Source organism: Phyllobates terribilis, unplaced genomic scaffold (genome assembly GCF_046119375.1).
Source record: "Phyllobates terribilis strain yellow unplaced genomic scaffold, ASM4611937v1 Scaffold_264__1_contigs__length_2628131, whole genome shotgun sequence".
Lineage (NCBI taxonomy): Eukaryota > Metazoa > Chordata > Amphibia > Anura > Dendrobatidae > Phyllobates > Phyllobates terribilis.
The window spans coordinates 494142-509162 of NW_027363024.1; the positions used below are offsets into that span (position 1 = coordinate 494142).

General features: G+C 44.4%; 4 pseudogenes; all 4 read left to right on the plus strand.

The window, feature by feature from the left end:
* The first annotated feature begins 146 nt into the window (after positions 1-146).
* Positions 147-248, plus strand: LOC141219365 (U2 spliceosomal RNA; annotated as a pseudogene).
* Positions 249-1092: 844 nt separating this feature from the next.
* LOC141219368 (U2 spliceosomal RNA) lies at positions 1093-1203 on the plus strand (annotated as a pseudogene).
* An 871-nt stretch (positions 1204-2074) lies between these two features.
* Positions 2075-2184, plus strand: LOC141219363 (U2 spliceosomal RNA; annotated as a pseudogene).
* Positions 2185-10168: 7984 nt separating this feature from the next.
* LOC141219348 (U2 spliceosomal RNA) lies at positions 10169-10345 on the plus strand (annotated as a pseudogene).
* The last annotated feature ends 4676 nt before the right edge of the window (positions 10346-15021 follow it).

The following is a 15021-nucleotide window of genomic DNA, read 5'->3' on the forward strand; positions in this document are numbered from 1 at the left end:
CAGCTGCAAGAAGCAGTACAGTTGTGGGTTTTAAGGTGTCTATTGATGAACAACATGTCCTCCTAAGGGGAGCCTTTGTCCCTATCCCTACAATGGGTGCCTTCTTGAAACCAGGGTGCAGTCATAGGCCAATACCAATTCAGGTTATCGTTTCTCGGCCTTTTGGCTAACATCAAGTGTAGTATCTGTTCTCATTTAGTATATGTGCTTTGCTTTTACCAATATATTGTATTGTAATGTTATCTATCTATCTATCTATCTATCTACCCCTTCCTTCCTGAGATAAGCTGCAATAATGCATTTGTCCTTTGCTACACCGTTGCACATACACCATATACCTAGTCAGTGGCCTTATTATCAGCTGCTACTCTTTCAATTCAACTGTCCCATCAGTTGGGTGTTGCTGAGTACCACGCATTTAAAAAAAATGTGGGGGCCGTTACGATTTCTTTAGTGAAATGCTGGCTCCTTCTGGTGGAGCACTGACTTCTTTAATTTTCTATCTGTGGATGAAAAAAAGATAAAAAAAAGTTTGGTCTGAGATGTTGTTTTAAAGTGCTACCTATGTCTGTCAATCAGAGCATCCTATTGGTTTTTACCCAGGCAGATAGATTGCTTGCAATAGATGTAATGAGTGAATGGAACAATGGAATAATGCAAGAGAATGGGACAATGGAACAATGGAATAATGCAAGAATGGAAGAATGGAACATCATTGCACGTGTCATAATGGGCTCCTGGCCTTTATCTGGCTGTGCTTCTGCAGTCAGCTACAGTCTGCAGGGAGCCTGCAGACTAGGAAGAAGGTGGACCGCTGCTTGTTTGTTCACTAATTAGTTATCCTCTCCCATTCCCCTTGTCTGCAGGTGCATGGGACATTGGGGGAGAGGGAAGAATGTTTGAAAATAGGCAGACTCATGCAGATTAAAAATGCATGCGTTGGCTGCAGCTGCAAGAAGCAGTTAAGTTGTGGGTTTTAAGGTGTCTATTGATGAACAACATGTCCTCCTAAGGGGAGTCTTTGTCCCTATCCCTACAATGGGTGCCTTCTTGAAGCCAGGGTGCAGTCATAGGCCAAAACCAATTCAGGTTATCGCTTCTCCGCCATTTGGCTAACATCAAGTGTAGTATCTGTTCTCATTTAGTATATGTGCTTTGCTTATACCAATATATTGTATTGTAATGTAATGTTATCTATCTATCTATCTATCTATCTATCTATCTATCTATCTATCTATCTAACTATCTACCCCTTCCTTCCTGAGATAAGCTGCAATAATGCATTTGTCCTTTGCTACCCCGTTGCACATACACCATATACCTAGTCAGTGGCCTTGTTATCAGCTGCTACTCTACTAATTCAACTGTCCCATCAGTTGGGTGTTGCTGAGTACCACGCATTTAAAAAAAATGTGGGGGCCGTTACAATTTTTTTAGTGAAATGCTGGCTCCCTCCGGAAGAGCACTGACTTCTTTAATTTTCTATCTGTGGATGAAAAAAAGATAAAAAAAAGTTTGGTCTAAGATGTTGTTTTAAAGTGCTACCTATGTCTGTCAATCAGAGCATCCTATTGGTTTTCAACCAGGCAGATAGATTGCTTGCAATAGATGTAATGAGTGAATGGAACAATGGAATAATGCAAGAGAATGGGACAATGGAACAATGGAATAATGCAAGAATGGAAGAATGGAACATCATTGCACGTGTCATAATGGGCTCCTGGCCTTTATCTGGCTGTGCTTCTGCAGTCAGTTACAGTCTGCAGGGAGCCTGCAGACTAGGAAGAAGGTGGACCGCTGCTTGTTTGTTCACTAATTAGTTATCCTCTCCCATTCCCCTTGTCTGCAGGTGCATGGGACATTGGGGGAGAGGGAAGAATGTTTGAAAATAGGCAGACTCATGCAGATTAAAAATGCATGCGTGGGCTGCAGCTGCAAGAAGCAGTAAACTTGTGGGTTTTAAGGTGTCTATTGATGAACAACATGTCCTCCTAGGGGAGTCTTTGTCCCTATCCCTACAATGGGTGCCTTCTTGAAGCCAGGGTGCAGTCATAGGCCAAAACCAATTCAGGTTATCGCTTCTCGGCCTTTTGGCTAACATCAAGTGTAGTATCTGTTCTCATTTAGTATATGTGCTTTGCTTTTACCAATATATTGTATTGTAATGTTATTTATCTATCTATCTATCTATCTATCTATCTATCCCTTCCTTCCTGAGATAAGCTGCAATAATGCATTTGTCCTTTGCTCCACCGTTGCACATACACCATATACCTAGTCAGTGGCCTTGTTATCAGCTGCTACTCTTTTAATTCAACTGTCCCATCAGTTGGGTGTTTCTAAGTACATGCATTTAAAAAAATGTGGGGGACGTTACGATTTCTTTAGTGAAATGCTGGCTCTCTCTGGTGGAGCACTGACTTCTTTAATTTTCTATCTGTGGATGAAAAAAAGATAAAAAAAAGTTTGGTCTGAGATGTTGTTTTAAAGTGCTACCTATGTCTGTCAATCAGAACATCCTATTGTTTTTCACCCAGGCAGATAGATTGCTTGCAATAGATGTAATGAGTGAATGGAACAATGGAATAATGCAAGAGAATGAGACAATGGAACAATAGAATAATGCAAGAATGGAAGAATGGAACATCATTGCACGTGTCATAATGGGCTCCTGGCCTTTATCTGGCTTTGCTGCTGCAGTCAGCTACAGTCTTCATGGAGCCTGCAGACTAGGAAGAAGGTGGACCGCTGCTTGTTTGTTCACTATTTAGTTATCCTCTCCCCATCCCCTTGTCTGCAGGTGCATGGGACAATGGGGGGGAGGGGAGAATGTTTGAAAATAGGCATACTCATGCAGATTAAAAATGCATGCGTGGGCTGCAGCTGCAACAAGCAGTAAAGTTGTGGGTTATAAGGTGTCTATTGATGAACAAAATGTCCTCCTAAGGGGAGTCTTTGTCCCTATCCCTACAATGGGTGCCTACTTGAAGCCAGGTTGCAGTCATAGGCCAAAACCAATTCAGGTTATCGCTTCTCGGCCTTTTGGCTAAGATACCACATCTTGCCAGAAGGATTCTAAGCCAATCGTGCCCTTGGCCTTGAGGCATTGGCGGTGTAAAAGCCGTCTTAAGCCTCATGCTGCTTTAGGGGGCAGATACGCAAAGAAAACAAGAAGGCGATCGACCCAATCTACCTTTTGAAGATGGCATCAGCAGTAGCGGCCGCAGTGCGCTATGCCAGAGCTGGTGACCTTCGCATCAAGAACTCTTTCAAGATCGAAGTGGACGATGCATCCAAGGAGAAGATGACCTTGAAGTTTTTTGTGAGGAGAGTGCTGCTGGAGATCCTAGGAGTAAAGAGGGAAGACATCCTGGCCCTTCAAGATCGCCCTGGTTCCTTCACTTTGACTCTGGAGTCGGAGTATGCGTGCCAGAACCTCTTCCGCCAGATTCACCTGCAATACAAGCTAATGGCTCCCGCGGCCCCTCCTGAGGAGCCAAGGCCTTCAGACCCTATAAACATTTCCTTTTCGGACTCAGAAGTGCAGAGCCCGTTAAAATCGGTGGGCTTTATGTCTGATTCTGACAGTAGTGTGACCTGAACTATCCTGTCATGACCTCGTTAATTAAAGTAGCCTCGCTCAATGTGAGGAGTATAAGGGGCCCTACAAGAAGGGCTGCTTTGTTTTCCTACCTGTCAACGGTGGACTGTGATGTCTTTTGTTTGCAAGAATGTAACATTGACTTTGATATGAACTATGCAGACCTAAGAAAAGATTGGCCTCAGGGGCCCTCTATCTGGTCCGGAGACAATGAAAATCGTTCCTCTGGCATTGGAGTGCTTTTTAGGTCGCATGACTTTCTTCTGGACGTGCTCTTTTCTTAAATATTAGTTTTAAAGGTGTGGACTTTAGACTTTTGAACATTTATGCTTCTCCTGTGAAGGAAGAGAGACATCAGTTGTTTGAGGATGTGCAATATTACCTACCTGGTTCATCGCCTCTGATGTTCTGTGGGGATTTCAATTGTGTCTTGCCTGGTGAAGGGAGAAGCGGGAGTTCCACCGTTCCTAAAAAAGACAAAACAGAGAAACAACTAAAGGATTTGTTAACTGATTTTTTTCTTAGAGACTCCTGGAAAGAGATCCATAGTAATGATCCCGGCTATACTTGGGAGAACTCTTCTTCTAAATCTCGTATTGATTTTATTTTCATGTCCCAATATGTGAATGTGAAATCTGTTGTCTTAATCCCAAACATTTTTTCAGGTCATAAGTAGTGTTGAGCCACCCCCATAGTGTTCGGGTTCGGTTCGGTTCGTCGAACACCGGGATGTTCGAGGAACTGTTCGTCAAACTGTTCGTCGAACACCTTAGAACACCGTCGAACACCGTTAAAACCAATGGCAGGCAAACAAAAACACATAGAAAACACCTTCAAAGGTGTCCAAAAGCTGACAAACTGCTCAGAAGACACTCTCTTTAAAAAAGCCGGCCGGCAATTCAGCAGCGGCATACACCGGTACCCGACAATTTAGACAAGAAGGAATAGAGCATCACACATAGATTAGATAGATAGAAACATGTCAGTCACACATATAAGAAGCACAGTGACAGTGTTGGTTACTGCACTTGTCATTTAGTGTAAAGGATTTATTAAAAAAAATATTAGTGTTTTCATGCACCGTCTCTTTAAAAAAGCCGGCCGGCAATTCAGCAGCGGTACCCGACAATTTAGAACAGAAAGAATAGAGCTTCACACATAGATTAGATAGATAGAAACATGTCAGTCACATATATAATAAGTACAGTGACAGTGTTGCTTACTGTACTTGTCATTTAGTGTAAAGGATTTATTTAAAAAAATAATAGTGTTTTCATGCACTGTCTCTTTAAAAAAGCCGGCCGGCAATTCAGCATCTGTACTCGACAATTTAGAACAGAAAGAATAGAGAATCACACATAGATTAGATAGATAGAAACATGTCAGTCAGATATATAATAAGTACAGTGATAGTGTTGGTTACTGTACTTGTCATTTAGTGTTAAAATAAAGGATTTAGTCAAAAAAAAATTAGCGTGGGGTTCCCCGTAATTTTAGTCTCTAGCGGAGGTTAAGCAGACGGCTGGGGTAGATGTTTGAAGCCTGGGAAGGGGGTAATACCCACGGAGCTTCCCAGGCTACTAATATCAGCCCCCAGCTGAATACCTAGCCTTTACTAGCTATTAAAATGGGGGACCCCCCAAAAAAATGACGTGGGGTCCCCCCTAATTTAATAGCTAGCAAAGGCTAGGCAGACAGCTGGGGGCTGATATTAATAGCCCAGGAAGGGTACCATGAATATTGGCCCCCTCCCAGGCTAGAAACACCAGCCGTCAGCCGTCCCAGAAATGGCGCATCCATAGGATGCGCCAATTCTGGCACTTAACCTCGCTCTTCCCACTGCCCTGTAGCGGTGGCAGTGGGGTAATAGGGTTGGGGTTGATGTCAGCTTATAATGCCAGCTGACATCAAGCCCAGGTTAGTAATGGAGAGGCGTCTATAAGACACCCCCATTACTAACCCCATAGTGAAAGTTAAAAGAAAACACAACACCCAGAATAAAGTCCTTTAATTGAAATAAACACACAATTCTTTATTGTTCTAAATTAAACCATACTTACCATCACGCCCATTCCAGCTGAAGCCAACGATCTCCTGCAATAAAAGAAAAATAATAAAGCAACCTCATCCTTACCTTTCGATGGTTCCCAGGACAGCTCCAGCTCTGCTACATCGAAATGACAGGCTGGACCGCAGCAGAACGCTGCCATCCAGCCTGTCATCCCTCAGACACTGAGAAGAGCAGGCTTGCTTCGCTCCTCAGTGTCTCGCTGTGACGGCATCCAGATGAGCCGAGGTCATGTCCAATGAACTCGGCTCACCTCATGCACGTCACTGAAAGCGTGGGAAAATTCTCCTGCACTCAGCGCTTCAGCGTGGGAGAATTGTCACGCTGAAGCGCTGAGTGCAGGAGAATTTTCCCACGCTGTCAGTGACGTGCATGAGGTGAGCTGAGATCATTGGACATGAACTCACCTCATGCACGTCACTGACAGCGTGGAAAAATTCTCACGCTGAAGCCCTGAGTGCAGGAGAATTCTCCCACGCTGTCAGTGACGTGCATGAGGTGAGCTCATGTCCAATGAACTCAGTTCACCTCATGCACGTCACTGACAGCGTGGGAAAATTCTCCTGCACTCAGCGCTTCAGCGTGGGAGAATTCTCACGCTGAAGCGCTGAGTGCAGGAGAATTTTCCCACGCTGTCAGTGACGTGCATGAGGTGAACTGAGTTCATTGGACATGAGCTCACCTCATGCACGTCACTGACAGCGTGGGAGAATTCTCCTGCACTCAGCGCTTAAGCGTGAGAATTTTCCCACGCTGTCAGTGACGTGCATGAGGTGTGCCGAGTTCATTGGACATGAACTCGGCTCATCTGGATGCCGTCACAGAGAGACGCTGAGGAGCGCAAGCAAGCCTGCGCTTCTCAGTGTCTGCGGGATGACAGGCTGGATGGCAGCTTTCTGCTGTGGTCCAGCCTGTCATCTCGATGTAGCAGAGCTGAAGCTGTCGTGGGAACCATGGAAAGGTAAGGATTATGTTGCTTTATTATTTTTCTTTTATTGCAGGGGATCGTTGGCTTCAGCTGGAATGGGCGTGATTGTAAGTATGGTTTAATTTAGAACAATAAAGAATTGTGTCTTTATTTCAATTAAAGGACTTTATTCTGGGTGTTTGTGTTTTTTTTTAACTTTGACTACGGGGTTAGTAATGGGGGTGTCTTATAGACGCCTCTCCATTACTAACCTGGGCTTGATGTCAGCTGGCATTATAAGCTGACATCAACCCCAGCCCTATTACCCCACTGCCACCGCTACAGGGCAGTGGGAAGAGCGAGGCTAAGTGCCAGAATTGGCGCATCCTATGGATGCGCCATTTCTGGGGCGGCTGACGGCTGGTGTTTCTATCCTGGGAGGGGGCCAATATTCATGGCACCCTTCCTGGGCTATTAATATCAGCCCCCAGCTGTCTGCCTAGCCTTTGCTAGCTAATAAAATAGGGGGGACCCCACGTCATTTTTTTGGGGGGTCCCCCATTTTAATAGCTAGTAAAGGCTAGGTATTCAGCTGGGGGCTGATATTAGTAGCCTGGGAAGCTCCGTGGGTATTACCCCCTTCCCAGGCTTCAAACATCTGCCCCAGCCGTCTGTTTAACCTCCGCTAGAGCCTAAAATTAAGGGGAACCCCACGCCAATTTTTTTTTAAATAAATCCTTTATTTTAACACTAAATGACAAGTACAGTAATCAACACTATCACTGTACTTATTATATATGTGACTGACATGTTTCTATCTATCTAATCTATGTGTGATGCTCTATTCCTTCCATTCTAAATTGTCGAGTACCGCTGCTGAATTGCCGGCCGGCTTTTTTAAAGAGACAGTGCATGAAAACACTATTATTTTTTTAAATAAATCCTTTACACTAAATGACAAGTACAGTAAGCAACACTGTCACTGTACTTCATATATATGTGACTGACATGTTTCTATCTATCTAATCTATGTGTGAAGCTCTATTCTTTCGGTTCTAAATTGTCGGGTACCGATGTACGCCGCTGCTGAATTGCCGGCTTTTCATGTTTCACTGTGATCACAGTTCCCATCGATTTGGGCAATCACTCTAATGCCACAACCACCATGGCTGTGGCATTACAGTGAGTGGCAGACAATCCCTGCATGATTGGTGCTCTAAATAGCGCCAGACATGCAGGACACGCTTTTGGTGCACGAGCAGTTATCGAACATAACCTCGAACAGCCGAATTTTTTGCAAATCGTTCGGGTTCGTCGAACAACTCGAACACCGCCCAAAACAGCTCGAATTTGAGATTGGCGAACAGTTCTAGTCGAACACCGCTCATCTCTAGTCATAAGATGCTGCTATCAGAGTTAGAATTACTTGGGCTTGTCAAGGCAAGAGGAGTTTGGAGGCTAAATACAACATTGTTACAAGATCCTAAGGTAAGAACAGATTTTAAAGCGTTTTTTAATTATTTAAGAACAAAACAACAAAAATTTTTAACTCTGCTAGAATGGTGGGAATACAGCAAGATGAAGATAAAAAGTTTTTTTATCAAGGTCAGCATAGCCAATGCAAGAGAAAAGTCCGCTTGGCACAAGAGGCTTATTACTAAATTGCAGACCTGTTATCAACTAAGAGATGTGGGACTTGAAATGGACGATTTAATTGAAGCAACAAAAAAAGAAATTAAAAAGAGTATAGAGTCGAAGGGTAAGGAAATAATTTATAACTCAAAAATTGAAGTGATGGAGAAAAATGAAAAGTGCTCAAGGTTTTTTTTTAAAAAAGTAGTTGCTGCTAAGGAAATGATAACAGAATTAGAGGGTGAAACTACAACTGAAGGTATGCTCAACCAAGCTCACCAGTTTTATCAGCAGCTTTTTAATGAGAAAACTATAGACCAGTCTTTTACTGAAGATGCCCTTAATTCATTAAAAAATAGTCTGAGCCGCGAAGACCAAGAATTGTTATGCACTGAAGTCACCTTGTCGGAAGTAGATGCTGCTATCGAAAGTTTTTCCTATGGGAAAACCCCTGGTTCTGACGGTTTGCCTGTTGAATTTTATCGTGAATTTTGGAATTTTTTAAAACCCGACTTGTTTTTAGTAATCAAGGAAGCTTTTAAGTGTGATATCCTGCCGATATCTTGGAGAAGTGGTCTGGTCTCCCTGATTTTTAAAAAAGGAGCCAAATCCCATCTGGCAAACTGGAGACCAATCACACTGTTGAATGTTGATTACAAGTTGATGTCCAAAATTTTAGTGAACCGTTTTAAAAAAGTTTTATCCAAAGTTATTTATGAAGACCAGGTATGTGGGGTGCCAGGAAGAGGAGTTGCGGAGCACCTCAATACCAGCCGCGATGTCATATGGTACCAGCAATCCAGGATACAAGACTTAGCAATTTTATCGTTGGATTTTCAAAAGGCTTTTGATCGTGAAGAAGAAGATTGACTTTTGGAAATTAAGAAAATTAACAATCGAAGGTAAAGTTTTAATTATTAAGGCCCTTCTGCTTCCTGTCATGCTATATCTCAGTTATGTTTATCCCCCAAGTGACCTTACAGCGAGAAGATTACAGAGAATGCTGTTTGAATTTGTGTGGAACTCTAAGTTCGAAAAGGTGAAGAGAGAAACAATGTACAAGATGCACCACCTTGGTGGTAAGGATGTTCCCAACGTCAAACTGTTTTTATACTCCAAGTTTTTTAGCCTCTGTTTTAAATATATGTTTGCTTCAAGCCCTTGGGCACATTTTTTAAGATATGCAGCTGGCCACATTTTTAGAAGGCGAAAGTGGATATCCATTTCTTTAACAAGCCCAGTGTTGTTATCACCTCCACAACAATATGCCATCCTGGAGAAAGTTATCAGATTATATGGCCTAGATTCTTTAGAGATGGAGACATTGAAGAATGCAAGGAAGCTGCTGCAGCAATTAAAAAAGAAAGAAACCTTGACGCCCATAAGCCATTATTCATATAGCAGAGTCGCTAAAATATGGAATTTAACAAATGCACCTTACCTGATGAATCAACATAAAGACTTAGCTTGGATGATTGTGCAGGAATGTTTACCGACTCGTGATTTCCAGTATAAAAGAAGACTTAGCGATATACAAACCTGCCCGAGGCATCAGTGCAATAATGATGAGACTACTATGCACCTTATTTGGAATTGCGATTTTGCACAACAAGTGTGGAAAGACTGTGGTGAGCTTTTAAAATTTTTATCTGGTCTTAATTTTTTAAGTCATGAAGTGGTTTTATACGGGATTTTACCAAACATGACGAAAGAAAAAGAGAGAGTTTTATGGTGCACTTTGAGTTGTGTTATAAGTGCTCTATGGAAGACCAGAAACATATTGTTGTTTAAAAGAGACTATATAGAAGTCAAGGATTGTATAAGACTGGCATTAAGTGAAATTTATATGTACTACCTAATGGATATGAAGAAGCTTGGAAAGAAAAGAGCCCTGAGTACATGGAACTATCACCTATGGAAGATGTTATTTTAAAGCTCTGAAGAAAAGATAAAGACTACGATATTTTAAATATAAACGCAAAAATCTGTTCTTATCAGTTTAATATCTGATACGTCCCCTATCTGGGGACCATATATTAAATGGATTTTTAGAACAGGGAGATGGTAAAAGAGCTTGCTCTGTCCACTCCACGCATTGACCTGGTATTGCAGCATTTCCAGGACCAGTGCACTCATTCTTTAATGCAGTTTCTAAAATCAGAAAGAATTGAATTCAATGCTTTTTGTTGTTTTTGCTTGTTTGTCGGATTTTTGGATGGACTTTTTGGCTTTGCTTTTCTTCTCCTCATTGTATTTTTCATGTTAAAAGTTGCAGAAGCCAGATGACAAACTCATTTTGGTTCAACTTCAGCAACTCTGCATTGCATAGCCATGTACTGTAATGCAATGCTATCTATCTAGCTCTCCCTCTTTACTTCCTTTTGGATAAACAGCCATATTAGGCAAGCATTTTGGAGCTTTCACCTAACTAATTACAGGTGGTGAGTAGTGTTGAGCATTCCGATACTGAAATATCGGGTATCGGCCGATATTCGCGGTATCGGAGTTCCGATACTTAATTCCGATACTTTTACAATATCGAATACCGGAATCGGAAGTTCCCATAATGCCTGCGCTCTGCAGTGTCTCTGAAGGATGACAAGCTGGATGGCAGCGCTCAGCTGAGATCCAGCCTGTCATCAGAATGCCATCCTAGCGTGAGAGAATTCTCCTGATTGTTTAAAAGTCGGCGGGCGGTAAAAAGCCGCCGGCTTTTAAACAATCACACAGCCCCATACTGCTTCCCCGCAGCCTCCCACCCCGATCCTCCGCTCCCCTCGCCACCTCCCATCCCGATCGTAAGTTAGGACCGGGAGGGGAGCGCAGCACCAAGGAGCGGGGAGCGAAGGACCCGGGCGGGGAAGCCGGCAGTGAAAAGACTTCACCGCCGGCTTTCCCGTTCTGTGCTGCGCTTTCCCGCCGGTTATTTCAAATGAACAGCTGAGGTATCAGGTGATGCCGATCAGCTGTTCATTTGAAGTCGCCGCGGTGCCCTCAGAGGGTTCATGTGAGTTCATGCTTGACTGCATTGCATGAACTCACATGAACTTTCCCACGGTCGCACAGGTCAGCCTCACCTCCCAGACCGGTCATGATTGGTGTGTGCGGATGTCTGTGCGATGTGTGCGGGTGTGCGCGATGTGTGCGGGTGTGCGCGGTGTCTGTACAATGTCTGGGGGTGTGTGCGGTGTCTGTGCGATGTGTGCGGGTGTGTGCGGTGTCTGTGCGATGTGTGCGGTGTCTGTGCGATGTCTGGGGGTGTGTGCGTGCAGGCAGACATAGGCCGATGTGACACTACTACTCCCATCGGCCTATGTCTGTCCCCCGTCCACTCGTGCCAGCAGGATCAGCTCGATGGGAGCAGTAGTTCCCATCAGCCTGATCCTGCTATTTAAATTGCCCTACTGTGTCCCCAATAAATTTTAAATTCATGTCATTGGTGGCCAGTGGTTACCTAAAATAAATTAGTTCATGCATTACCTGTCCCCGCCGATCGCCACCTAAAATAAAGTAAAAAATAAAAACTGCACCTATACTCACCTAGACACCTAATTCCCCGAAGCCATCGATCTCCTGTAATAAAATATAAAATAATAAACCACAACCTTATCCTTACCCCTCCGTAGTAGTCCACGAGTGTCCCACGAAGATCTCCAGTTTAGAGCAGCCACATAGAATGTGACCGCTCTGAACCGCCGCCGCCGCTAGAATGACGGGGCCGTAAAGCAGCTCCGTCATTGCATAAGCGGGTTCACCGGAGTTCAGGCAGCGCTGCTCCGGTTAGCTGCTTTACGGCCCTGCTGTATCGTGAGAAATTCCCACGGTACAGCAGTGCCGTAAAGGAGGTCTCCGGAGCTGCGCTGACTGAATGCACTCCGGTGACCTCAGTCAGGGGCTCCCGCTGCCGGGAGCGGACGTGTTCCCGGCAGTGTGAGCTTACAGCAGCCATGCACAGCAGTCACCATCTCCAGATGTGACAGCTGTGCATGGGAGATCAGCGCAGGAACGTGGACAGGTAACTATTTTTTTTTAGTAAACTAAGAATTAAATAAAATGGTGTGTTTTATTTCAAATAAATTATTTTTTTCTGGGTGTAGTGTGTGTTTTTTCTTTTTAACACTTTGTAGGTTAGTAATGGGGGTGTCTTATAGACGCCCATCATTACTAACCTGGGCTTCATGGCAGCTGGCGCTGACATGAACCCCAGCCCTATTACCCCCTGCCACCGCACCAGGGCAGCGTGGAAGAGCGAGGCTAAGTGCCAGAATTGGCGAATCCTATGGATGCGCCATTTCTGGGGCGGCTGATGGCTGGTGTTTCTAGCCTGGGAGGGGGCCAATATTCATGGCACCCTTCCTGGGCTATTAATATCAGCCCCCAGCTGTATGCCTAGCCTTTGCTAGCTATTAAAATAGGGGGGACCCCACGTCATTTTTTTTGGGGGGTCCCCCATTTTAATAGCTAGTAAAGGCTAGGTATTCAGCTGGGGGCTGATATTAGTAGTCTGGGAAGCTCCGTGGGTATTACCCCCTTCCCAGGCTTCAAACATCTGCCCCAGCTGTCTGCTTAACCTCCGCTAGAGACTAAAATTATGGGGGATCCCATGCCAATTTTTTTTTAAAATAAATCCTTTATTTTAACACTAAATGACATTTGAGGAGTTAATAAAGATGCAGTCCCTAAATTATTATTTATTTTTTAATTAATTTTTCCCAAAAATTTTGACGTGGGTTTTGCCATATTTTTGTATGCCAGCTAGGTACAGCATCCAGCTTCTATGAACGCGCCATTTTCCGGGGTGCTGCGGACTGCAATTTGCAGCGGGGGGGGCCCCAGAAAGCTGGGGTCTCCCTGCGCTGCAGATTCCATCCCCCAGCTGCCTAGTTGTACCTGACTGGACACACCAATAGGGAGAAGCCCCACGTATTTTTTTTTTAAATTATTTCATGAAATTCATGAAATAATAAAGAAAAAAAGTGCTTCCCTATATTGTTGTGTCCGGCCAGGTACAAATAGGCAGCTGGTGGTTGGGGGCAACCCGTTCCTGCCTGCTGTACCTGGCTGGGCACAAATATAGTGCAAAGCCCCACGTCAATTTTTTTTAAATTATTTCAGGAAATTCATGAAATAATTTTAAAAAAATTGATGTGGGGCTTCGTCCTATATTTGTGTCCAGCCAGGTACAGCAGGCAGGAACGGGCTGCCCCCAACCACCAGCTGCCTATTTGTACCTGGCCGGACACAACAATATAGGGAAGCCCTTTTTTTAAAAAATTATTTCATGAAATAATTTAAAAAAAATTGACGTGGGGCTTCGCACTATATTTGGGTCCAGCCAGGTACAGCAGGCAGGAACGGGCTGCCCCTAACCACCAGCTGCCTATTTGTACCTGGCCGGACACAACAATATAGGGAAGCCCTTTTTTTCTTAATTATTTCATGAATTTCATGAAATAATTAAAAAAAAAAATACGTAGAGCTTCGCCCTATTTTTGTGTCCAGCCAGGTACAACTAGGCAGCTGGGGGCTGGAATCCGCAGCGCAGGGAGGCCCAAGCTTTCTGGGCCCCACCCACTGCAAATTGCAGTCCACAGCCGCCCCGGAAAATGGCGCGTTCATAGAAGCGCCATCTTCTGGCGCTGTACCCAACTCATCCAGGGCCCTGGTGCGGTGGCTCACTGGGTAATAAAGGGGTTAAGGCCAGCTTGGCATTATCAGCTGGCCCTAAGCCCGAAATTCATGGGGTCACGCCAATATTAGACATGACCACCATGAATTTCTAGTAAAGTATTTAAAAAAAACACAACACCCAGAATAAAGTCCTTTAATTGAAATAAAGACACAATTCTTTATTGTTCTAAATTAAACTATACTTACCATCACGCCCATTCCAGCTGAAGCCAACGATCTCCTGCAATAAAAGAAAAATAATAAACCAACCTCATCCTTACCTTCCCATGGATCCCACGACAGCTTCAGCTCTGCTACATCGAGATGACAGGTTGGACCGCAGCAGAACGCTGCCATCCAGCCTGTCATCCCTCAGACACTGAGAAGCGCAGGCTTGCTTGCGCTCCTCAGTGTCTCGCTGTGACGGCATCCAGATGAGCCGAGTTCATGTCCAATGAACTCGGCTCACCTCATGCACGTCACTGACAGCGTGGGGGAATTCTCACGCTGAAGCGCTGAGTGCAGGAGAATTTTCCCACGCTGTCAGTGACGTGCATGAGGTGAGGTCATGTCCAATGAACTCGGCTCACCTCATGCACGTCACTGACAGCGTGGGAAAATTCTCCTGCACTCAGCGCTTCAGCGTGAGAATTCCCCCACGCTGTCAGTGACGTGCATGAGGTCAGCTGAGTTCATTGTCGGCTCATCTGGATGCTGTCACAGAGAGACACTGAGGAGCGCAAGCATGCCTGCGCTTCTCAGTGTCTGTGGGATGACAGGCTGGATGGCAGCGTTCTGCTGCGGTCCAGCCTGTCATCTCGATGTAGCAGAGCTGAAGCTGTCGTGGGAACCATGGAAAGGTAAGGATGAGGTTGCTTTATTATTTTACTTTTATTGCAGGAGATCGTTGGCTTCAGCTAGAATGGGCGTGACGGTAAGTATGCTTTAATTTAGAACAATAAAGAATTGTGTGTTTATTTCAATTAAAGGACTTTATTCTGGGTGTTTGTGGTTTTTTTTAACTTTGACTATGGGGTTAGTAATGGGGGTATCTTATAGACGCCTCTCCATTACTAACCTGGGCTTGATGTCAGCAGGCATTATAAGCTGACATCAACCCCAGCCCTATTACCCCCTGCCACC